Source organism: Numida meleagris, chromosome 3 (genome assembly GCF_002078875.1).
Source record: "Numida meleagris isolate 19003 breed g44 Domestic line chromosome 3, NumMel1.0, whole genome shotgun sequence".
NCBI classification, from domain to species: Eukaryota; Metazoa; Chordata; class Aves; order Galliformes; family Numididae; genus Numida; species Numida meleagris.
The window spans coordinates 104,751,336-104,775,892 of NC_034411.1; the positions used below are offsets into that span (position 1 = coordinate 104,751,336).

At 42.3% G+C, this 24,557-nt stretch overlaps 1 protein-coding gene across 2 annotated transcripts in view; it reads left to right on the forward strand.

Moving 5' to 3' along the window:
* Nucleotides 1-24,557, forward strand: part of KLHL29 (kelch like family member 29) — a 395,213-nt gene that overhangs the window by 191,352 nt on the left and 179,304 nt on the right. The gene's annotated exons all lie outside the window — the stretch shown is intronic.

Here is a 24,557-nt window from a genome sequence, read left to right on the forward strand (position 1 = left end):
CTAAATCTTAGGTCCAAGTGTCTTATTTCCAAAATCAGCAGTTAGTGCCACCTCAGAATACTCTACGTTATTAGTTTAGCCTTAAGAAAGACAAAGGAATTTCACTTCGTTTCTTCCTCTGGGTCAATATTTTCTCAATCAACGTTGTTTTAATCCAGATCGATTTCCTTGGGAATCATTTTTTTTCCAAATGGGTTAGAAATATGCAAGTGTAAGGTACCTTAAGAAAACTGAAGGAAGTTTTTCAAGGGAAGCATTACAAGAAGCCTTTGAGACAGTCAGTAAACTAATACTAATAACCTTATTTTCTCAACGGGTCCTGCTCCTTTTCTCTTTCTGAGAAATAATAGTCTCTGCAACCTGGGATTTGACACAGAATAACAAAAGCCGTTATTCTGTTAAGTTGCAAAGATATTTCAGTAATCCATTATGAGAGCGCAAAAAAAAAAAAATTAAATGTAGATGTTTTATTGGAGTTCATAAAGCTGTAAAAAAAAAAATGGGGGAAAAAAAAAGGAAGAAAAGAGAACGCAGACTAAGCAGAAGTGCTTTGGCAAGTGCCATCTCACCAGCGCTGCTGAAACCTAAAGGATGTTACGGAGCCACAGAAGTGCTGGACTTGCTGTTTCTTGGTAGTGCCGTTGGGTCTTTTGTTCATAACGATTTGTTGCCGTTGAAGAGCAGCTTGGAGTGAGCCGAGCTGAGCAAGCTTTGATGAGGCGGCTGCTGTTCACTGCCCCAGTTCAGAGAGAGCTGCCTCTGGAAAATCATCTGTCAAGGTGGTGCTGGGAGTCAGAGCGCAGCCCGTGCCACTGCGCTGTCACACCGTCCCTCTCCAGTTGGGTTTCGCTCACTTCTGCTGCTCCTGAATATAAATGTGGAGAGCGAGGCTGCATCCGGGTTGGGATTGCTTTTGTTGCCGCGTTGGAAAACTTTTCATCTTTTTTTGTTCAGATCATTTTCAGAGCTGCGCTTTTAGCTCTGTCAGGGCTGACCGAAATCAAAAGCCAGTCCTGTCCCCTAGAAGTAAAGCACGCATCTCGGAAAGTAAGATTCCTGATTTTTCCAAATTGCACCTCAGGTATTTATTCAATGAATTAATATCCTTTCTTCTTGCTAGTCCTTGCAGAAGTAGCTCATCTGGTCTGGTTTCTCCACTCACACAAAGTTTTGTGCTCAGATGATGCCTCATAAAAGAAATTGGTTATAGCATCAAATGAATAGGTGCATGAAACATCTCAGCGTTCATATAAATGTAATCAAGCAATTATCATATGGAAAGTCTGCATTTAAATCCAAATGTTTGCAAATACACAGCTCAGTAAGAATTTGTATCATCCTAAGCGTTGTGCACAATGTAGAAGTAGTTGGGATCCTCTGAGAAGTAATTTTACAGATGTAAATATTGAAGAAACAGTGCAGAAACACTTCTGAGTGCTTATATATAGGCATTTTAGTCTTTTCATGAGAGGGGAGTTAAACTGGAGGGCTTTTTTTTTTCTCTTTCTGAAAGAGACTTTATAATTCTAATAGTATATCTTGTGCGTTACTCCCTTGTAATAATTCCGAATAAAGATTCTAAAATTCTTTCTCATCACCAGGCATTTTCCAAAGGAACAGCCATCTTATGAAATACTCTTTCTTGTGATACTCTCCACTAGACGTGTGTTCACTATGTGATGGCTGTGTTCCTTTCTCTGTTAAGGTTCATTTGCTTTTTGGCGACATGATTTCTGGATTCACGACCTGCTACACAGTATGATTTGCAATTAAGAATGGTTCATGTAAAGTAATCTACATAAAGCGCCATGGTAACTGAAAGAATATAAGTATTTTAAGGTCAAGTATAAAAAGATACAGAAAATTAACTGTTAATTCCAAAATTGCATTTGGGATCCTCTGTAATCTCATGCTGTAGTAAGAAGCCTGGCTTTATGGCACTTATGGTCTATCTCAAAGACATCCTCATAGCTTAAACACGACCGAACAAAGCCAACCTGCATGAGCCCAGCTATGCACGAGGAAGTGCACTGTGTTAATTTCCTAGCAGTACAGGAATACATTAAAATAAATTTATGAACAAATGCATTTTGCTTTTACACCACACATTTCCACTAGTTCAGGGATGTCTAACGCAAGTTCACTGTGGATATTTTTCTTTCCCCTATGAATATTTAGCAGAAGGAGCAGTGCTTAAATGGAGACTTTTCTGTCCTTACACCCTGTATTGTGTTTTATTTTGCAAAAATGCATTTTGCACATAAATGTTAGAAACAAAAATGCCACTCAAGCTTCAGGTTTTTGCCAGAATCTCGGTGATTATTAGCATGTGTGTGCTGGAATCAGCCTGGTCTTTTTGCAAAAGCGCTTGCATAGGAAAGATAGCATCTTGTGAACCTCTGGGAAGGGTATACGCTTGTTTGGCTTCGTCTTATATAATGCAAAACAAACAAGAAGATAAAGAAGATATCCTGTGTTTGCAAAAGGAGTATTGGGCAGACGGTGTTTACTGCAAATGCAGAGAGAACTTTTGCCTTGCATATTTATTTAGCCATGGTACGCCTTCACTGCAGTGCTACTGAAAAGTTAAAGGTCATCATGTGTGGATTTATTGCTGCAAGAATGAGATTTGAGTACACATTTGTAGTCATCATCCGTTTGGGAGTCTTCTCAGACCACCTTATATACATTGACTTAAAAGCAGGAGTTAGAAGTCTAAGGTAGCCCTGAAGGATTTTTCTTCTAATTCATCAGCAAGGATCAGTTTGCTGGAAGCAGGTGGAAAATGATAGCGGTATATGCTTGGTGAAGACTTTCACTATTCTACTTGCAGAGCAATGTGCATTTCTTTTGCTTACATTTTCTAGCATGAACAGGTAATAACCAACATAATTGCACAAAATTCCACATGCAGGAAAAAAAAACAGCAGCAAATGATGTGAACTCCCCAAACTGTCTCCTGTACTCAGAGTGGAAGAAGACCTATAGGGGTACACAGAGCTTTCACTCGAGGTGTGTGACCTACTTGTAACATATGAGTCACTTTGCTTAATGGGAGGTACTCAGATAGGCACAGTATATGAGAGAAATTAGTTAATATTTGGAATGAGTTGGGATGAAAACTCTAAGACTTTATGTGTATATTATCATTTTCATTGTGTTTTGTTTGAACAAAGAGAAAAAGCACCTGTTAAGTGTATGAGTAAAGTAAATGGGATAAAGTCACTGGCCAGATTCCCATTTGGCCTGGTAGGAGTCAGCATTTCATCCTACATCTTTGGGTAAGCTCAGAAAACCATGAAAGCGTGAGTTACTGCAGCAGAGTAAGGAGAAGCCTTCTTTTAACACCTCTGCATCTCATACATATGCTCATAGTCTCATTAAAGGTACATGTATGCGTAAGTTACATGATCCTTAAAATGGTTTTGAGAGAGTGCTTTTACAGTACCAACACTATCACCCACTGCAGTGAATGAAAATTGAGATTATGTTGGGCAAAACCCAGTAATTCAGCAAATCAATTCATTGAATGGGAACATTTTTCTTCCAACTTGAGGCTACAAAGGATTCTTTTACATGAATTCTGTGAGTGCAGCAGAATGACTTCAAACAATGGAAGAAGTGTTCATTTTTATACCGTCGGCTTCAGTTGATTCACTTTTCAGGAAATGCAAAAAGTAGTTGACTGCTATTGTCTACTTCACCTGTCTTATCTTCTTCCTTGTGCGTTATTTTCCTTATCCAGATAATCCTACTGCTTGATCGATATCCTCATGTACACTTTGTTTTATAGCACCTACTTAAAATACGTAAAAATCTCCGTGGCACTTGAAGAATAAAACTGGAATTAATTTGATTACAGTGTTTTTAAGATGTAGCAATTAAGTGCAATCATTTTTAAATAATATCATTTTACAAACATATAAACATAATGTAAGCTGTAGATAACTACTGCAGATTTATAGTAAACAGCTTTATTGTGTTTCTTGACAAATCTTCCGGAAGCTTGAAATATTAATTTAGATTTTGATGTAACTCATTACTCATTGCAAGAAGAGAGCCCCATACACGTTTAAGAGCATACATTTAGTACAAGAGAGTCGATGTTTTCAGGCATTTTTACAATAACTAGAATTCCTTAGCAGGGTAGAACATTTCAGTTACGTGATGGCCCCGGTCTACTTGCTGTTTTGAAATTTTTTTCTGTGTACATTCGCTGGTAAAGAAATGAAAAATTGTTCAACACCAACCATAAGCCGCCATCTCATTGAGAGACATGTAAAGTGAAAGGTACTCTCCCAAGCTGGTGAGGAGACTTTGCTACCCTTGTTTAAATTCAGCAGAGAGGTCTGGCCCTCCAGGCAGATGGAAAAAGTCGTCAGAACAATGTGGAGCAGAGAAAACTTGAGTAAAATAAGGGAGTAGCTGCTGAATTAGGAAAGGCATTTTTTAATTATTTATTTGGCACATTTATTTTGTTTACTTCGGACTGAATTTCATTAGCCATCATTCTCCAGCTGGAAAGACAACAGGCCCCATGCCTTCTGTGACTAGATCCCTTGTTAGGGACACTCTTCTTCCTTATGCTTCATGCCATGCGTGCATGCTGAAATAAAAAATTCACAGCCCTCTAAGATGAAGAGCTTGCAAATATAGAGGCTGCAGGTAAGAGAACTTTTCTAAATGAATGAGTTATGCCATACTAAAGCTTCCCAATTCAGTGCTGCAGGGGCTCTCTGTTCAGGCTGGTCCTGCTCCCTTGGGAAAACGAAACTGCTGGAATTCTGAGCAGTGCAGTGGAGCCAGGGTCCCTGCTGTGATGTAAAGGAGGTGGTTTTCCTAGCTTACTGTGGGTCTCCTTATGACCTGCCTCACTGATAGTGAAAAACATGTTAGTTTAAGTCTCAACTGTACACGTGTGGCTTAAGCTCATTTTACTTCTCCGCAGGGGCACACAAAGAGAAAACGCATGATGTGTTACTGCAGCTCAGTTATTACTTGTCATTTTATAGGAACTCGATTGCTTGTGGACATCTGTGTATAACCTTAGTCCCGTGTAGGAGAATTTAATGTAATTCCAAAAAAAATTCCATTAAATTCTCATTTTGGCTCAGCGTTTGTAGGTCTGGTTATAGTTTTGTTTCATTTGTGTTTTGTCTCACTCCAAAGGTCTTCTTCCCCTTTCGATTTTACTGTGATTCTGTGCTATCAGTTGCATCAGAAACAAGAGTATTGATGTGGAAAAATTAAACTGGAATGGCAAGTACTTGTTAATATATATCTAGCATAACTCAAGTTGTTAAAAGAGTAAGAAATCCTTGTTACTGGAAGACGAGTGCCATAAAATCTACATTACATGGAATATGAGATATGTTAACCAAAAACTTAATGCACAGTTTAAAAAAATTATAACAGCCTACAGCTGTTGAGGAGAAGTATGCTTTAATTTCATGTCACGGACTCTTTAATTCCTCCTCAGCTTAACCCATGTTCCTATCTTTGCTTGCCCTTAAGCAGGGAAGTAAACACACCGCTCAAGTGCTGGTCACTACGAGTCTCGTAGCAAGAGAGTATTTTTATTTGTGACATGCTTTCCTGTAAGTTTAAAGTGATAATGTTGGGTTTTGAATGTATATAACAAAAAAAGATATGCTGAATAACTATACAAAATGAAATAATAATTATGTTTCCTGTCGCCTTTATACCGGAGGGCTTTTGGAGGCAGCCTCTCTGCATTTTGGCTGGTTTATTTTCCCCTCAAATCCACACTGGCATTTTCCCGTTGGTTCTTTGACTACAAACACAGGCTGTAAAGGCAAAGCCAAAAAGGATCTCGGGGTTTGGTTTGTTTTCTGTCGTATACAGGAAGCTTAAATTTTGACTTTTGTAGATCAGCTTCACAGTATAAATGAAAAATCAGATTTGTCTACTCCTTTTTCTTTCTCTGGTTTTCTTGCAATGGGTCACTGAAGGAAAGCCTGAAGGGAGAATCTGGAAAGTATTTTTCTTCCTCCTGTCTTATTTTGTACATTTGAACTACTTCAGCAATTTCTCTCTTTACTGGACAACTCCTTGGAGAAATTAAATAATTATTTATTTATGATTATTAGTTTCCTTTCAGCATTTTAAAAAATGTTTTCAATGTTTGAAGCACCCCAGCAGGCATCACAAGCAAAATCTGCAGCAGAGAAAACAACAGTAAGGCAAAAACAATGACAAATTTCATGCAAACACAAGAAGGGAGGAGAGTTTTTCAGCAGCAATAATTAACCAAGTTTCAACATGCTCAAGATGCCTGTGGAAACTACCTGACAAATTGATGGGCTTTATGATATGAAGATGAAGATCTGTTTCAGACACAGCTGAGAGGGAGAGTGGTTAGCTCACGGGTCTATGTAGGAAGACATTTCTTTTTAAAACCTCCTCAGTAGTAATAAAAATTAGGATTAATCAGGTTTATTATGCAATTCTTGTGGAGAGTTTCTTGTGAGAGAGGAAGAAAGAAGGCCCCTCTCCTGAAAATGCAGGATATGCTCCCATTTCAAACAAATTTCTACTGGGCAACCTTTCCTACTGGAAACCACTTAAAGAAATCCTGTCCCATCCTGCAAGTTCATTCATTCTGGGCTATTTAAGTTTTCATAGGGAAACAGCAGCTCCTACAGCGCAGCTTTCCTGCAGGAGGTAGTCACTGGAGACACATCACAAGGAACAGCCTCTTCAAACTACATGAAATACGTAGCTGGCTGTTGCCAGCCTCCTGATTTCACTCCATTCCTGTCTCCTAATTAAATCCCATAGCATTTTCCCTTGCATGTGAATGAAGTGGGGTTATGCCTAATCATGAGAGACTTTCAAGCAGAATGTTTGCCTTCTGGGTTCTCTCTACCGTTAGTGCTTCATGATCCATTTGTCTGGTGGCAGTTGATTTTAGCTGTCTGTTTGCAATGGGGATTGTAAGGGATTGCACAGAATGAAGTTGAAACTCAGGGCAACAAAGGACGGGGAATGCTGGTGACACCCAAACATCCTGCAGTCTCAGCCAAATGAAAAACAAGAATAGATTTTGATCATTGGAGCGAAGGCTGAACTTCTGCTTCCTAGGAAACATGCTTATCCTGGTCTTAACAACAGAGCCCACTGGCAGAGGACCCTGTCAACAGCCACCCACTGAAGACAGGATACAAGGGATAAAAGCCCTGTAATTGATTTTCTCTTTAAACATTCATAATTTGGTGTATGCCCATCACACGTAGCCAGAACAGCGCTACTCTATCTCATCTTTTCCATTTCAGCAATTATGTCTTCTCTCAAGGTCTGCCGTCCTGGTGAGAAATGCAGCTCTTCTTGGCAGTTGTAGCAGACGCATAGAGGAGCCACTTAGTCATTGCCGAAGGCAAACATCCATTTCATAGCAGACCTTTCACTTTCTACAGATTGTCTGCACCACCAGAGGAGAAAGATCCGCTGTTAGCAAATGATGCTCCCACCATAGCTCCTGACCTTGCAGGGGTCCTCCCAAAGATCCTCACTGTTTCTGATCTCCCCATCATTAAAGCAAAAAATATATATATTTTTTCAAATCTTTCTATTCTACTCTCCTTTGAAGATCCCCTTCAGTTATTGCAGCATAATCATGGATTTTTGCAGATAAGGTTGCTCCATTGAGAAGACTGTGGGTGATGGTTTCCTCGTGCCCCTTTAAGGTCTTGATCTTGGGGTTTTTTGAAGTTAAATTACCAGAAAGAACCTTCCCTTGAGAGCAGATGTAACTCCTCTGCTGGATTTTTTCCCTTATACTTCTAAGAAGGTCTGCGTAGCCTTTAGAAACCTGTGGGTTTTGTGGTCACAGAACATCAGTTACCCTAATTAAAAGATTTTTGTAATGTCTTTTTATTTTAAACTATGCAAAAATTGTGTGGTGAGATGAGTTAGCAAGAAAAGTCTTGAGGAGTAATCCTAAATATGCCTATTGCAGCTGTGTTACATCTAAGCCGAGGTGCCTGTGGCATTTAAAAGCATTTAAGCCATCTAGTTACTTCCTTGGTCATGGACCTGTGTTTATTTATACAGAAACTGGTATAAAAGTCTTTTAAATGATAAGATTTTTCCCCTGTAAGATACAGACCTGGAAAGAATCTTTCTGCTCCTTTAATCTAAACCCTTGACATTGCATGGAATCACATTATTTGAGGTAGATCCATAAACGTATGAAGTTCTTCCAAGAAAGCAGGTGGAGTTCTGATCACCACCACTCTACATGGAGGCCCTTTCAGAAGTTTCATTTTTCTGCTGGGTATGAATCTTCTAAATGTGCTCACTGACAGCTCGTGGCCATTTGCTGTATAGCAAACCTTGTTTCGAGTTTACCCCTTGTTTATATAGAGAGCAATTAGACATCCTCATGCTGTTACCTCTTGTACTGGCTTTCTGTCCATGCGCACCCTACAAGATCCACCTTCCACAGTGCCAGATTGAACTGTGAATTTATCCCTGATTGGGAGCGCAGTTTGTAGCTATTAAATGCAGATTATACCTGTTATAAAACACTATTTCAGACCCGGTGAGCTCACCAGGAGGATATTAAATAGATGATCTAATCGGTTTGTTTCTTTTCCTCCTGTCGGCATCCTCTTGGTTTTGTTGTTAGCCTGAGTTATTAAAAAGGGACCTGAAAGAAGACCACAGCATGCAAGCTACATGTCAAGAAGGAGGTAAGAAAACTTATCAGAATATCCTGGCTAGGGATTTCTCTGGCTGAAGACAGAAGGAGAAAAATCTGCTTGTGCCACTTGGAGCGTGCTCTCAGTTGGATTACCACATGGTGAAAGGGCGAGGAAGCATAACGCCTTCTGAGGACTGAACTGAGAGCGATTCGCTCCCAAAAACGGAGAGGGTGTTCTTTCAGCATCACTGAGGTATTTTTCCTCTGTTACTGCTGCTCCTTTCGTAGCAAAAACCAAGCACACGCGTGGCATCTCCAGTGCCAACATCTAGGCTACACAGCTGGAGTCCACCCAGCTGGGAAGCTCTCAGGAGGCGTAAGGTGTGCATGCATGGTGCCAGCATTCGCCTGATTGCCACTGCAGTCCCATGCAGATTTTCCGTGGCTGGATGCGTCCTTGAAATGGCTTCTCTGGATTCAGCATTTGAAGGCACTCCAAAACCAAGGCAATTAAGCCCATGCCAACACAAGGTGAAAGGCCTTTGAACACATAACCAATACAATGGAAGCCCAAGATGCTGACAGCACTTCACCGTAGATTTAAGAAACTCCAGTTTTCCTCAGTGGTTTCCACCATTTTATAGGGGTTGGTAGAGATATTTCACTTACACAGCCCTCCTCTTTCAGCAGAGACACATGAGGACCCTCTTTCTGCTGTTCATCAGTGTTGCGCTTCACACAGGAAGGTCTCAATCCGCAGCTCAGCAGGCAGGAGGTGCTACGATGAGACAAAACGGTGCATGGGGACGATGCCTGTGTCTGTATTCATAAAGATGGTCTTACAAACGTGAAACCTGACAAGCAATTGCTTTTATTCCATCTGTTCCTGTTCCCCACCCAAACATGCATACTTCTACCAAAGAAATAAAACCTTAAATTACTTGTATGGTCTGTAGTCGAGCTACCAACAGAGCATATAGATATATGTATAGTACATGAGCCAAGCCCTACTGTTCCTACTCAGCTCTGCTTCTCTCCTTCATTTCAATTAGACAGACTTTTGCTTTAGAGCACGATGAGTAAGAATCGTGAATTTTGGCCCAACTGCATCAGCAGTTATGTGTCACCCGGTATTTTACTATGCAGCAGTTTGCCAGATATACCATATTGGAGACGCGCTGATCTTTGTAGCTTCCAAAACTGACACTTCCTTTTCCAGTCCTGCGTTTTAAACTATTTTAGCTGAACAACACCAAGCTTTTGGAAAACAATGATTTTTTTTTCCCCTTTTGAAGCAGTATTTTAATTCAGAGCCTTAGTCAGAACGTAAATCTTACTCATCCAACTATGCCAGTTCAGGCTGCAATTTTTTATTTTTTTAAAAAACAGTGTGATGCTGGTATAAAGCTGTATTACAAACACGGATACACCCTTGGCTAATTTTGTGATAGAATGGCTTGCCAAAACCTGTTTCTCTACCCATCAGCTATGCTTCTATGTTGTTTCTAATTTGTGTGTTAGTGTTCTGGCATTCTCTTCGCTTCGGGATTTGTCCTGGTCATATCTATGCAGCTCGTGCCAGAACAACCCTCTAGTATGGGCAGTGCCGTACTCTGCTGTAAAGTCATTATAGAAGGTCAGGAAAAGGTGATCTGAAGAGCTTTATTGCAGTATTTTAGGACTGGAGCCATGTCCTGGTTGCTGGGATTTCAGGCTGTAAGGCGCTCCAGCTCCTTTCCAAGTTGTTAAAAAATGAGTATTATTTGACCCCTTCAGTGTATTTTTAATCCCCTTTTATGTGGATCTGGTAGAGGGTGGGGTGCTGGGAGAAAAATATGTCTATATATAAGCTGAGACAAAAAATAAGCAGCTGCTTTTGGTCTCTGACCCTGTTACCTCTGCACCATTTTATGTATCTGCCCTTTGGAATACGTTGAATCCCTGCGTATGTGCCTTTCTCTTGTAAAACAAAATGAGGAAAGCCTAGCACCATTTTTTTTCATTGGGAAGAATTCTCATTTTATAGCCATTCTTTCTTTCCATCATAGACCACTGCATTTATTTACGGTTGTTTCATTTTGGGGGTTGAAATCAATAAATGTCATTTGTTTGTGTGTCCACTGGGATGTACACATGAAGCTGTGTCTCGTTCTGTATAGCTCTTGTTATAATACAAAACTGCATTTATTTTCAGTATGAACAGAGCCTGAGAGAGGAGTTTATCCCAGTGTATTATCTTGAACGCTGCATTACCTAAAGGCTGATGATATAGAAATAATTGAAAGTAAGTACTGCAAAATTGTTGAGATAAATTTTGACATAAAAATGTAGGTTGGTTCATAAAAAGTTGCAATGACAATAGGTTATAGTGACAGCTTTTCAACAACTGTATAAGCTCCAGATGGAAGGGAATTTGGCATAATGAATTATAGGCAGTCTGTAACACAAGAGCCTTTCATAGGAGCAGATCAGAAGAAAGAATAAACTTATTCATACTGGCATGTGTTAAATAACATAATTGTTAAAAACATGGAGTTGAAAAGAAACTGAAAAATGAAGGACTTAAAAAATCCGCTGTTAATATCTGGGGCCCTTCCTGCTCCCAAGCAGGACATGGCACAGGCATTGTTTCAGAATTGAGTGACCCCAAACACTGACGTTGGCCAACTGTGGAGGCCAACAAAATGGCCGTGCTGCAAGACCTTCCTCTTCGGGTCTTTGCCCTGAACTTGTCAAGAGTGGGACGAAGTCTGCCTGTTCTGGTTTTTCCTTGCTGCCTTGCCTGGCGCAGTCTGTGCTGGGGGATACTGCAATGGCTGACTGTGCATTTGTGCTCTCCTACCACGCCTCTGCTTTGGGTACAGAGCAGCCTGAGCTGACAAAGGTTGTCACTTACACTTGGGGACTGATACTCAGGGCCCCTGAGAGCATTTTTTTCCGAGCTGTGCCACTGACAGGCTGCATGACCTTGGTAAATTACTTAATATCTGCTTCCCCATCCAGAAAATGATGATGATACTTACCTGCCTCCCAGGAGAAGCATTTGGGCTTCATTAAGGATTAGGACATGCTTTTAGTTTAGTTAGTTGTGTTGAAATGTGCTTTGTAAGCAAAAGTTATTATTAAATAATGAATGAGGAAAAATGCTGTCAAAGTAATATACAGGACTGAGCCAGTGCTAAAGAGCAGTAACCAAATAAAAATCACATGAGCTGTGATATCAGAACGGGGTAGTATGGCTGAAAACTAAGAATAAGCAGCAGATGTCAGTGACTCATTAAAATAACAAACTTGCATTTCTAATTTTGTCAATGTACTGTGTCACTTTTGATGGGACAGATTAACCGCTGATGATCTTGTAGGATTTTTAGGCACGTGGCAGTAAGGACATAGCTGTGGCCTTCAGTCTGCCTTACTGGATCTGTGCGAGGCAATGTTAAAATACCTGGACTTAAAATTTAGGAAAGCAGGAAATTTCTGTGAAACTACTAATTGTGGATATACAAGCAGTAACTTACCTTGGTAAGAAGTGTTTTTCTAGCAAATCTGTGGCTTTTGACACTTTCAGAAGGCCTGTTCTACATCTTCTAACTCAGCCAAGTAGAAGCAATGGACTCATGCTTTTACGTGGATTTGGTACCAGCACTGGATGTTAGGTGTTTCCTCACAGCAGCGATTGGGAAGACGTGCAGCCAAGCAGCCATTTATCCCATTCCCTGTTTCCTGAACACAGGCATCTTAATTGTTCTGGCAGAGCAGATGTGTGTGTTTTGTCAGCGCAACTGCGTGTTTGTGATACTCCATCTCCTCAGACTCTGTGAGGGCTCGTTTGTCTTAGCATGTTTTACATTTTAGAAGCACCTGGATCCTTACCCAGGCACCTCATGAAACCTTTTTTTCGTATTCATTTTCCTAATTAACGGCCTGCGCTTGCCACGTGTGGATAATAACACTTGCATCCTTGCGCAGGTAGAAGGAGTCTCTCAACAGCCGTCATTTTTCCCTTTGCATCCCTAAAATGGTGTAATGAATTTCTGGTGAGATGGTTTTAAATACAGAGCCCTGACCTCCATCAGGATGTGCTGCTGGATGCTGGTGGACCCAGGTGGGAGCTGAGGGGCCCAGTGGCATCACCATCAGCCCTCACCTCGACCCAGCACCCACTTCGCTCCTGGAGCGTGGAGTGACAAGTGGTTCTATATTAAGAATACAAGGATGAAAATGCTGCTAATTAGAAGGCATGGGGTTGACTGAAAGCATAATAAATGGCAGCCTACCAGCAAAGATTGTTGCTCTGGGTAGATAATCTGATTAGTAAATATTTATTTCATTACAAAGTCTTTTTTATGATTTGATTCAAGTTCAGTCAATAATTTGGAGTGACCCCTTAAGCATTTCAAATTGGATTGGGAGGTTCTGCCATTTGAGCCAGGGATACCATAAACAAATATGAGATTCTGAGTGATTGGAGGCAGCGGTTCAAAATGCAATGGTATTTATTTAGAGAATCCTCACAGGGTGTCTGCTGTTTGATTAGGCAGTTTGTTTGCTTGAACTCCTAACTCATTTAATCTTACACTTTGAGAAGATACAAAGATATTGCACCTATCCATTGACAATTAGAAAAAACACATTAACTCTTCAATTACTCTTGAGCAAGCACTCATCTCACCAGTGCAGCTCACCAGCGTACCTTACAACCTAATGGCCAGCAGATTATTCTGTACCTGGACTCATCAAATGCTGTAGCAAATGATTTTTGCGCAGGCGTGCCTGCTATAATCAGCTATCAAGAAGGAAGGGAAATCGTATGACTTTTATCAGTTCTGGTGTGAAGCAAACAAATCAGAACGTCCTAAGAGTCGCATTACCAGTACGTGTGGCACAGCCACTCTTCCCAGCCTCCAAGAACTCTTCAGTGTAACATTCAAGGTCTGCAGAAATAATAAAAGCACTTTTTGCATTGTCTGGTGACAGTGTTTCAGATAAATAAATGCAGATTTAAAAGAGGAGAGTTCAGTGCATTCACTCACCGGAGGCTGTGGCTTTAGCTTTAAATTCAGAAAATGCTTAAGAGAACCTTATGAAATGTAATAAAGTTCTCCTTCCCTTAGCTCACACTCTCAATCTGAAATTGTATTGAGGGAATTTGAGTTGCAGTAGTGTCCTTATGGAGCAGCTATGCTTATTACTTAGATATTAGAGGTGCCCTGTTGATGTACAAGCATTTGAATTCCGAAGGGAAATAAAGTCTGTATTTTCAGCTTATTATTGTACAATATTGTAGGCATTCCACAGTAAGTGTCTGAGAAAAACTGTTCTTTTCCCTTCTAACTTTCACCACCTAACGTGTTCTCTCCGCTTCCTACCTCTGCTGTGAAAGGAAACATCAGCTTAAATTTCCAATTCCCCAGTAAGAAGTTATGTACATTATAACACTGTTATAGTTAATGTTGTTTATGTGCTTAATTCCTTGTGCTAACAGGGGTGGCTGCAGTTTGAAATGGCCGTGCCACCTAGGTGCCTGAGGAAAGCACTGAAGGTACCCAGCAGCAGGTTGAGAGCCAGGCAGCAGATCTTCTCTAGTTTGGTCTCCTCCAACACTGACTTCTGACATCCTGCTAAGTTTGCCTTGTAAATATTGTACACATCAGATAGCGTGGCTGTAGGACGGCTCGCTACAGAAGCAGAAAGAAAGCTATAGAGTAGGCATGTGGATGCACTGGGAAGGAGCTTCTTGGAGTAACAGTTCCTTCTTGCATCCCTTCCGATCTCATTTTCACTTGCATATCCCCCTGCAGTGTTTCTGGAGTACACTCGCATGCAGCCTGGCTCATGAACCCAAATCCCAAGCGGGATTCTTCACGCCCCGTGTGCTAGAAACAAAAAGAAAAAAAAAAAAAAAAAGAAAAAAAAAAAAGAGCAAAGCAAAGAAAGCAGAAGCTCCTGGCTCTCTGTGCTCGCTGCATGAAATGGAGCGTGGAGGAGGGTGCTCCGGGCAAACTGCAGCTCCGAGTTAACCGCCAGGTCAGCACGGAGAGCCAGGAGCTGGGCAGCGGGCTCCCGCCTGGAACCGAGTCAATACGTGCCATCTTTTGCAATGGAGAGGATTATTTATAAATGATGCATGAAGGGATTTTGAGGTCTGCGAAGGCAGCACCGTGGCAGGATCAGAAAACGCTTGAAGGTATTCATTCAGCCAAGCTCTTTAGCTAAGTTTTCCCAAGCCCCAAAAAAAAACCTGAGAAGTGAGAGGGATTGCAAGAGTATTTCTGGGTCTTGAAGGAACTTTCTCCACTTCCAGTTTCTGTCGGAAGAAGGTGCGCCCAGCCCAAAAATGAAGAACAACATGAGAGTTGCTGTGTCTATCAGGGCAGCTCCTGTTCTACAGTATGTTTATTCCTGTCTCTGCCAGGTACAGAGATCTTGGTGCTAAATAAAAGCAGAGAGCAGGGTGTGCGCAGCTGAAATCAGAGCTTGACGTTGGTTTCTAATGGGCTGGGAAGAGATGAGCATACATGTGAGGTTTAGTTCTTGTTCCCTAAGGCATGTTTTTGTACGTAGTTTGCCTTCTTTGCAGCTCATTATGTCTACTTAAGCTATATTTCAACTCTAAATTTGGGGTTCTTTAAGAACATTTGTCAAAAGACTCACTGTTTTAAAGTAAATCCGTAAAGTGGTAGTCTTGTCCCCGTTATGTGAGTTGTCACCAACCTTAAAATTGTCATCTTCTCTCCATATTCCAGTTACTCAACTGTAGCAAAAATAATCTCTTACAGGGGAAACAGTAGAAAACTCATCAAACAACATGGATTTAGTATAGTATCCACCTATTAATTCCTTGCATAAATCAGCAGACATTGCTTTCCATGGTGCTTCCTTCTGAAACTTGGAGCCCCTCTTCCTCTAGAGTAGGTCTGCTAAATTTTAGACTGTTAAAAATGATGGAAAATGCCTTTTAACACACAGAGGATTAAAGACATAGATAGTGCTTGTTGTGCTGCTAGAAACACACCCTGAAATTGAATCTCAGGTGTTTACCTTCTGGGTTTTGAACCTTCATTGGTAAGGTTTTTCTCAACTGACGCAGTTAGAAATCACTGTTGAAAGCCGTATTCCTTCACTAGTTGTAGTATACCAAAAGCTAGAGCTCAACAGAAAACACAAAATTCCACAGGACAGGAGATAAAGAGAAAATTATTACAACTGGCAGTATGGCAATGATTTCAGTTTTTTGGACCATATCTTTTGAGAGTCTGAAAAAGAACTGTATTAAAAAATAAATGCTTTTTGGCAAAAAGGAAGCTGGCAGTCCAGGAGAAGTCTGATTTATCACTGCTGTACCAGCTGTGCAAGTCTTCCTTTTCAGTGATTTTATTTTGATAAAGGGAGGAGGTGCTGTGGATTTTGGACAGGCTTTTTGTTGCAGGAGTCCATCCATGTCATGGGTCCCACACCCCACAGTTCACCTGATACCCTTCAATGTCTCTGCCATTTTTTTGCATTTTAGAGGATTCCAGGAAGAGGAAAGGATGCGTTTGGCTGTTGGTGATATTCTTCTCTTCTATGAAAAAAACATACAATTGCCTCTTGCACAACCTCCTGAGAAAGATGTCTTGCCTGAACTGTTCTCTTGGTGGTACGCGTGCATGTTTTTAGGGCTCAGACTTTTTCTTTGTTTGGTTTTTGAGCTCAGAGAAAATCCTGCTGCTGTTGGATGCTGGCTGGATCCTGGCTGGATCCGTCTGTGTTTGTGTACACCCTTTCTCTTTTCTTCTTTCCCCTCTTCAATATGGATATGTTTAGCTCAAGATCTCTAGTTTGTACCGCTCAATTACACTTCTTTTCCCCTTTTTCTTTGCATCGCTGCTCTTGGGCAGTACCTGTCCAAACCTCTGTATAAAGAGAATGAACTCAGCTTAGTAGTTGTTTTTGGCTGCTAGACACTGCAGTTGGGCCTGGGTTGTTCCCATCCTCCAAAAGGTACAAAACTTCCCTGCCCCTGTTCCTCATGTGACCCAGAAGCCCTCCTCCCCTCTTCTCCCTCCTCCAGACATCTATTCCTACCTGTACCAGGAGGATGACAAAAGTCACTCTTGGGTTGTATGATAGGTCTTTTAGGTCTTCCTGACATAACAAGATACAAGAACCATGATAACTTATCTCTTTGTTAAATGGTGATTTATTCTTTTCCATGGTACATTTATTCAAAGCTTCGTGTTGTCAAGTTTCCACCATCACTGTGTGTGTGCATGTCCTCACCCACCTGTACTCAGAAATATTGGATGTCCTGTCAATTCCCTGCATTAACTCGGCAGTGGGCCATCCATTTGAAACCGCCTGTCAACATTTTGGAATCGTCTGTATCTGTGTGAGGTTTCCTCATCTAGGAGGGAAAAGCCCATCCAAATAAACCTTTGTGATGTGTAGCCTCTGAGACTGAGATGTAGACAAGAATGAACACACACTTTTTTATGCTCAAGAGCCATTCCTTGCCAAGCCTGTAGTACACAAATCACTGGTATGGATTGTTCGCTGGAGGTTGCTCTGTGAGATTTTTCACCCTTGGTATCATGGATTGTTTAAAAGCACAGAAGCAGGTGGTCATCTTGAAGCCCCATGCCCATGGCTGAAGCCTTGAGAGCCCCAGAGATGATTAGGTAAGCTGGGGGAGCCTGAGCACACCACACAGGCAGAGCAGAATTGCTAATTGAGATAACTTAATAGTACACCCATTCCACTGCAGCCTGATGAGCTAATTGTTCATGCTGCATTTCTCCAGCCTTTTATTTGTATGCATTACAGCTAGCAAACATACCAGCCAAATTCAAATGAGAGCGAAGGCAGCATTCCATTCCAAAGGAGTTCACTGCTGAGAGCAGAATTTTCCCTGCTCCTTCCCCGTGCTTTAATTTCAGTTTATTGGGGCTGAAGGAGTTAGTTTTTTGATGATGCATCTTGTAAACAAGGGGTCCTCTATGGATGGAGGCCCCAGGAGCAGCAGGGCCTGCCCTATACCACATGGACACATGGCTCCATGTGGCGAATAAGCCCCCATGTCTCTCTACATAAACAAACTTGATCCTGGTCTGGACACCAGCAGTCATGTCTTAACCTCCCCATGGCAATGCTGAGTTGGGACTGAAGGTTCCATAGCCCAACATGGTTGTGCTGAGACTCCTCATTTTGCAGTTAGTGTTTGGGAACAGGATATTTTCCAGCATGTAGGGTCTGGCCAGGACAGTGTGTATCCTTGCACACACATTTTGAAACATACTGAGACTTGGCTATCTCTAACCTCCTTTTGCAATGGCAGAGCTCCAGGAAGCAGCACACTGTCCTGTCTGTCTCACGTGTCTGATACTAACCTATCAGCACGCCCCTTTACCATCACTTATGAAAGAGTTCTCCATTCCTGCTTGTGCAGTGTCAGGAGTTCAGCTGAACTCATTGCTCTACCAATGGCTAGGGCATCAACTAGCCATAAGTCTGAAGAACATGGCAGCAGGGCTATGCAGACCAAGCAAAGCTGCTGTTTGACCTCTTGTACCTTGTTTTCTTTGACTATAGCGTGAGCCTAAATAGCTGACCTGGAGTCTTTGCCGTTGCAAGAGGTTTCTAACTGTCCTGGGGCTCTTGGTGGGATCCATGTTCCTATGCAATATCTCACCCATGGCAGTTACAGCTTCATGAATAGCAGAGCCTGCAAGGCCATTGGTATGGAGGATTGGGATGGTGGTGACGTGGGACACACTTGGCTTTTGGGTGACAGCAGGTCTATATCGAGCTCCACAGTCAGTGTTGGCCACTACTTCAGTCTCGTCATGCTGACCTCGCCAATTTCTCCTTCAATTCTGCCCTCAGATCATAATTCCTTTTAACAGTTTCTTTCCTAACTTCTCCCGTTAACAGCTTCATACTCATATTCTGAATTTTCCGATTATGCCCTATTTATTGTTGAAGCTCCTTTCCATTATGTATTCAGTGAGAAATGCCGCTCTCTATGAAATGTCTTCTGCCAGCAAACACCCCGTTTCCCTTAAGACTTCCAGCAATGATCTCTGAAAATATCCACACCACTTCACAGAGAGCTTGTCTCTGGTGTATTCAGATGTCAAACTGCTTGTGTCTCAGCTTGGAGCAGACACACTCATTTGTGTGCAAAGCCCTACCATGCACATGGGACACTTCTCAATAAATAATAGCACCAGATTCATCTGCTGCATCCTATAGTAAAATTGGAAAATAAAACCAAACTTTTCACAGTTGAGGAAAGTCTCTCCTCACTCTCTCCCCTGCATTTCAAATTATTTTTCCTAGTGTTTCCATTATGCTTTTGTCATCTCGTTCTCCAGTGGGCGAGAGCTCCCCTTGCACAAAACTGGACTAACAATCAGCAGATTTCCTGTGAGGAATCTTCCTGGTGAAGGTGGAATTTCTTCTGACAGAGATGGCATAGTGGTCTCTGGTGCTGCTCATCTTGTTTCATACTCATCGTGTCCAAACTCACTAGAGTGAGGCATCAAGCAATGCAGCAGCACATTGACCATGTGTTCTTTACTTCTTTCTCTCCTCCTGCCTGACTCCCTCTTGCTGTGCTTTTCTGCTGTTTGAGCTTTATGGTGGATTTTTGCCTAATGTGCATAAAAGGAAGCAAAACGTGGGTTTAGGAGCTGGAGTAGCTGTTGCAGTGGAAAGAGGGTATTGTGAAAAAAAGCAAAGCAACACCCCAGTGGTGTCACAGGAGCATAAGTGCAGTGGCAGTAGCCTGCCTTCTGATCCATCTATCTGTGGGCATGCAGCAGAAAAACAGAACAAAGCAATAAGAGTGAATGTGCACCATGCTTATTTTAATAGAAAAGTGTCTGTATTTGCAGGGACGATGCATGTAGAAGCAAAGAGGGATCTGAGGGGGCTGGAGGGGAGAGCTGTTGTAAACCTGCAGTGCTCGCGTTGTGTCGCTCCTAGCAGATTTCACCTTCCTCCTTCTCTGCCTGCTGGCTCTGTTCTTCTTGAACAAGCAGATACATAAGAATTTTTCTCTCTGAGGGATATGACATCATTAAAATGGGTGACCCACCACCATCCCCCAAGGGCTCTGGGTCTTTGTGCTCATTCATATGCCTGCACATCACACTCCTTGCTCAGGAGCCACCACGGGACTGTCATGCAGAGGTAGCTGATTGCAAAACAAACCCCTGCTATCCCGACCCATGGTTTGTACCGTTGATGTGTTTAAAATTAGGGCTCGGTGGATAATTGATCCATCTGTCTCCCACATTGGAAAAAATCATCACTGTTGTCATTGTAAATGCTCTGAGATGACCAAGCAGCAGTGGGTTTGTTTCTCCCCATCGAAATGGCAGCAGCAAAATGGAGGGGGGAAAAAATAGTTAAAGGGGGAATGAGGCTTGGTGTCGAGTGAAGCACTCCACTGCACTCAAAATGAAGCATTAGCCCTTGCAAGAAAAGTGAGGGAGAGAAAGGAGAACTTGGCAGAGGCAGAGAGAAATGATGCTACCGTGCATGGCTACCCCGTAACCTGATAGATAGCCCAGCACTCAGGTCTGCACCGATGCGGGCTGCAGTGCCTTACCTGGCCAGGACAGCCTGGAAACCTTCATATTCTCTTTCCTCATGAATAGTTAAAATATTACAGGCTGCACCAGGTGAGTTACAGCCATGCTGGAGCTAGAGTATCCTGAAAGGGCTTGATTTGCATCCTCCCCTGGACCATGCTGCAGCAAGATGTGTGTCTTCTGCCTCTCAAGAGAACTATATAGAAGTTTCTTTCTCTTAATCTGTCCCTTTCCACATCAACTGCACTGTGCACAAAATACATGACACGCTGGACTTACGTATATATGTCACCCTACAGCAGTAAGCAGAAATCACCACAGACGTTCTTGTGACTCCACAGAATAGAGCAGTGGGGAATTAATGAAGACAGAAGATTAAAATAGTCAGAAATACAGATCGCCTCAATCTTACAATGAATTTTTGGAGAAGAAAGCAGCTGGAAGGTGTTGGCATGGGTATTGCCCAGCTGTCAGAGTCCCTGAGGAGTAAAGATGTGGCCTCAGTGGGCGTCCAGTGGGGTAGGGGAGCTTGGGCAGCCTGGCTATATGGAGTGAGAGTGGTCAGTTAGCTATCTCAGGCATAAATTGTAGTTGGCACTTTAATAATCTTGCAGCCCTTGCTTTGGCAGGCTGATAGATTTTTTCAGAATCAGGAGGACATTTGAAAAATGTATTTTCTCGACTAGATTTTAATTTGGGGGCCTGTCAACCTTGGCACTGTCCTTTCTTTTAAAGCGAGGTCACCGTGACGTCCTCAGCCTGTGGAATACATGCGTCTCCTGGGGATTTAAATCTTTTAGACATCATGTAATTCATGATGTTGTAAATATCTTCCGATTTGCCCATTCTTGTGATTTCATTACAAGTTTTGTGGTGCTGTGTGTTTTGGAAGGAAGAGAGCATGACATTTGTTGTTATTGTGGCTTTTTTTTTTCATTTCATTTGGCTTGAAAACCTCAACTGCGAATGAGAAGTTATGGGAGAACAGTACTGTTTTTTTTTCTTGGCTAAAACTAAAGATGTGTTTAAACTGTCCCACACCTCTAGCTGTCTCACAAGGGGTGAGGCCAGTCCTCCCATATTTCCTTCTGTATTCAGAGACAGGTGCACATTTGATTGCATATAAATCCGAAGCAGTGTTTGCTATCTTCTTACTGCATTTCAGCAATATGATTTGCCTCCCTCCTACAAATCCCAGCTCAGAGCAGGAGCAGGAGCTCTGAGCTCCTCGAAGGGAGCGGCCCTGTTCACCATGTCTCTGAGTAGTCTGGTACATATATGAAGGCTGCTCTCTGTGGATTTTTTTCCTAGGATTTGTGGCAGAGCCTCGTGCTGCTTTACATGGAGCTCCCTGTGCTCAGGTGTTTGATTAATCCCAGTCCTTCAGCATTAGTAGTCTCCTTTACCTCTCATTTAGCATCTCTAGTAAAATTAGAGCTCTTCATGCGAACAAAGATTGTTTATGTTAATAATAAGAATAGCAGCCACGCAGAGTCTTAGTGCCTTCACTGATGCTGTGCAGCAGCTTTTCCTAACAGGAATAGCATCCACTTGAGACTGCTCTTTGTCTTTTTCCTTTAGGCTTTTATAGAAGCATGTCAATTTTCCTCCTCTCCCAGACATTAACCTTTAGTGAGAAACAAGGTCGGGGGGGTTAAGAATTGAGATGGCTCATCTTTGCTGTTCTTTCTTCGTCAAACAAGGCTGCAATGTCCTGAAGAAATCCGGTGACTGAATGAGTGAAGCATCTGCTCTCCTTAGTTTCTTTGCTCCCTGCCTGAAGTAAAATTTAAAAAATAAGTTAATAAATAGTTCTTCTTTGCTGCCTGCCTGTCACATTTTTAAACACTGTTATTTAATAATTTCTTTCTTCACTTCCCCTCTTCTGCTGTTCGGGCTTTTGTGCAGGATTGTCACCGTCATGACAGAGCCATCGTCCTACGAAGCCATTTTAAAAGGCTGTTTTCGTAATGACTCCTGCGAGCAGAGCAAGCGAGCTTAATGCTCATATTTTCTGCTTTAGTCCCAGATTTATGTATTTTATTTACACATTTCTGCACAATCGAGTGATTTTCCATGCAAGGTGCATACTGTTATCTCGAAGGCACGTGAAAGCAATAGGGCTCTGAAAAGCACAGTGTGCTGTAGCAGGTGAGTTCTGGCAGCTTTACAGTGTGTCCACGTTAACAACCTGAAGTACCATAAATATTCGCCGAGGTTTTTCGAGTAACATCAGATCTGATAGATGCTATTTAAAGTTGCTAAACATTAGGCATTGTGTTATTCAACTGATCTTCTGAAAATATGTTCATCTTTTCTTGTAATTAATCTCATTAAAAAGTCTTTAGCTGGTATGGGGAAATAATGGATCTTTAATGTTTTGTTTGATATTGAAAGCAAGTTTTATAGTGAGACATTAAAAAGTGGTTTTAATGTGCGCTCAGCATGCGTGGGTACTCACAATCGGTGATTCTTAATGGAAATGTGATCAAAACGACAGCTTAGGCCAGAAAGCTGCGTGAGAGCTGTGCTGAGGGGGGACGGGTGCCAGGGCTCCTGGGGACAAGCTCTGAGCAGAGCAGCCCCGGGAACCACACATCCCTGATGCTGGGGCTCAGCAATTCAGGGGCCACATGCTGCCAATGTGTCTCCTTGTTCTGTAAGAACGGTCTATATTTCCAGCTTATTTTGTTCCAGTGTTTTTTGTGTGTGTGCGCTTGCAGCCCAGAAGGCCAACTGCATCCTGGGCTGCGTCAACAGAGGGGTGGCATCAGGGAGAGGGGGGGAGAGGATTGCCACCCTCTACTCTGCCCTTGTGAGGCCCCATCTGGAGTACTGCGTCCAGGTCTGGGGCCTCCAGCATAAGGACATGGACCTCTTGGAGCAGGTTCAGAGGAGGGCCGCCAAGATGGTTAGAGGACTGGAGCACCTCTCCTATGAAGAAAGGCTGAGGGAGCTGGGCTTGTTTAGCCTGGGCAAGAGAAAACTCTAGGGAGACCTCACTGTGGCCTTCCAGTAACTAAAGGGGCCTATGGGAAAGTTGGAGAGGGACTCTTCATCAGGGAGTGTAGTGATAGGATAGGAAAGGGGGAATGGTTTTAAACTAGAAGAGAGGAGGTGTAGATATTAGGAAGAAATTCCTCGGTATGAGGGTGGTGCGGCACTGGGACAGGTTGCCCAAAGAAGTTGTGGAAGTGTTTAAGGCCAGTTTGGGTGGCCTGATCTAGCAGAAGATGTCCCTGCCCTTTAAGGTACCTTCCAATCCAAACCATTCTATGATTCTATAATTTATGCTCTGAAACCTTCCTGTTTAAAAAGTAGATCTTGAAGTTCAGCTGCAAGCCAAATAAAATCAGCCGCTAATTGCCACTAAAATACTTTGTAATCACTTGAAACAGCTCGCCTGGATCTTGTTCAAACAGATGGATCTCACTCCTCTCAAAGTTTCCCTGTCTGTTTTGGAAACATGAACCACCTATGATGAGTATCCAAATGCCTGTAGGATGCCATTAGAAAAGACTGTGAGCCCTCCCATTCGATAAAAAGGTGGCGTAGGCAAATCATAAGTATTCAAGCTAGCAAATGAAGTTGAAAAAAAAAACACCTTTGCGTGATAAATACTTTGCTGAAAGGAATTTCAAGTTCCTTCATGGGTGTTTACTGCTTTTGCCTTCACTGTATTGAGCTCCAGACGAGGCTGACCCGTGCTGCATCTGCTCCCCTCACATCTCACTGCATGGGGATGACATGCAGTGCCCTCTCTGCCACAAGTGTTTCCAAAAACCGAGGCAGTTTTTAAGCTGAGGCCGATGCCAGTCAATTGCCCGGAGTATTGATGCAATGCAACTCTGTAAATAGAAGTGGAAGCAGGAAGAAAAAAGAAAAAACACATGCACAAATGTGAAAAGGGAGCTCACTGGCTGGAAAATGATACCAAAAGAGGAGCTTTAAGACAGCTGATGGGAAAATCTTCCTGGTGACAGATACAGTTAAGCACTGGATTGGACTTCTTGGCAGAGTTTTAGATTGTCTTCGGAGGGGACGTTTCCAGTAAGCCCAGCATACCCTGGGGGCAGCCATGGTATCTTTGCGGGCACCATCTTTGCGCTGTGGGACATGCAGTTCCCTCCAGCTTTCTGCTTGTTCTGTTTTATGATGGCCCTCTGCAATCTGCCCTCATATATTTCCAAATCAGCATCCAGTAATGGAAGAGCTTTGGCATTGTGTGGCCTTAGTCCTCCTGTCTTGCTGAAGACATCTACTTGTACTTCGTAACATAGTGACAAATGATGTCTGAACAACACCTGGCAGTT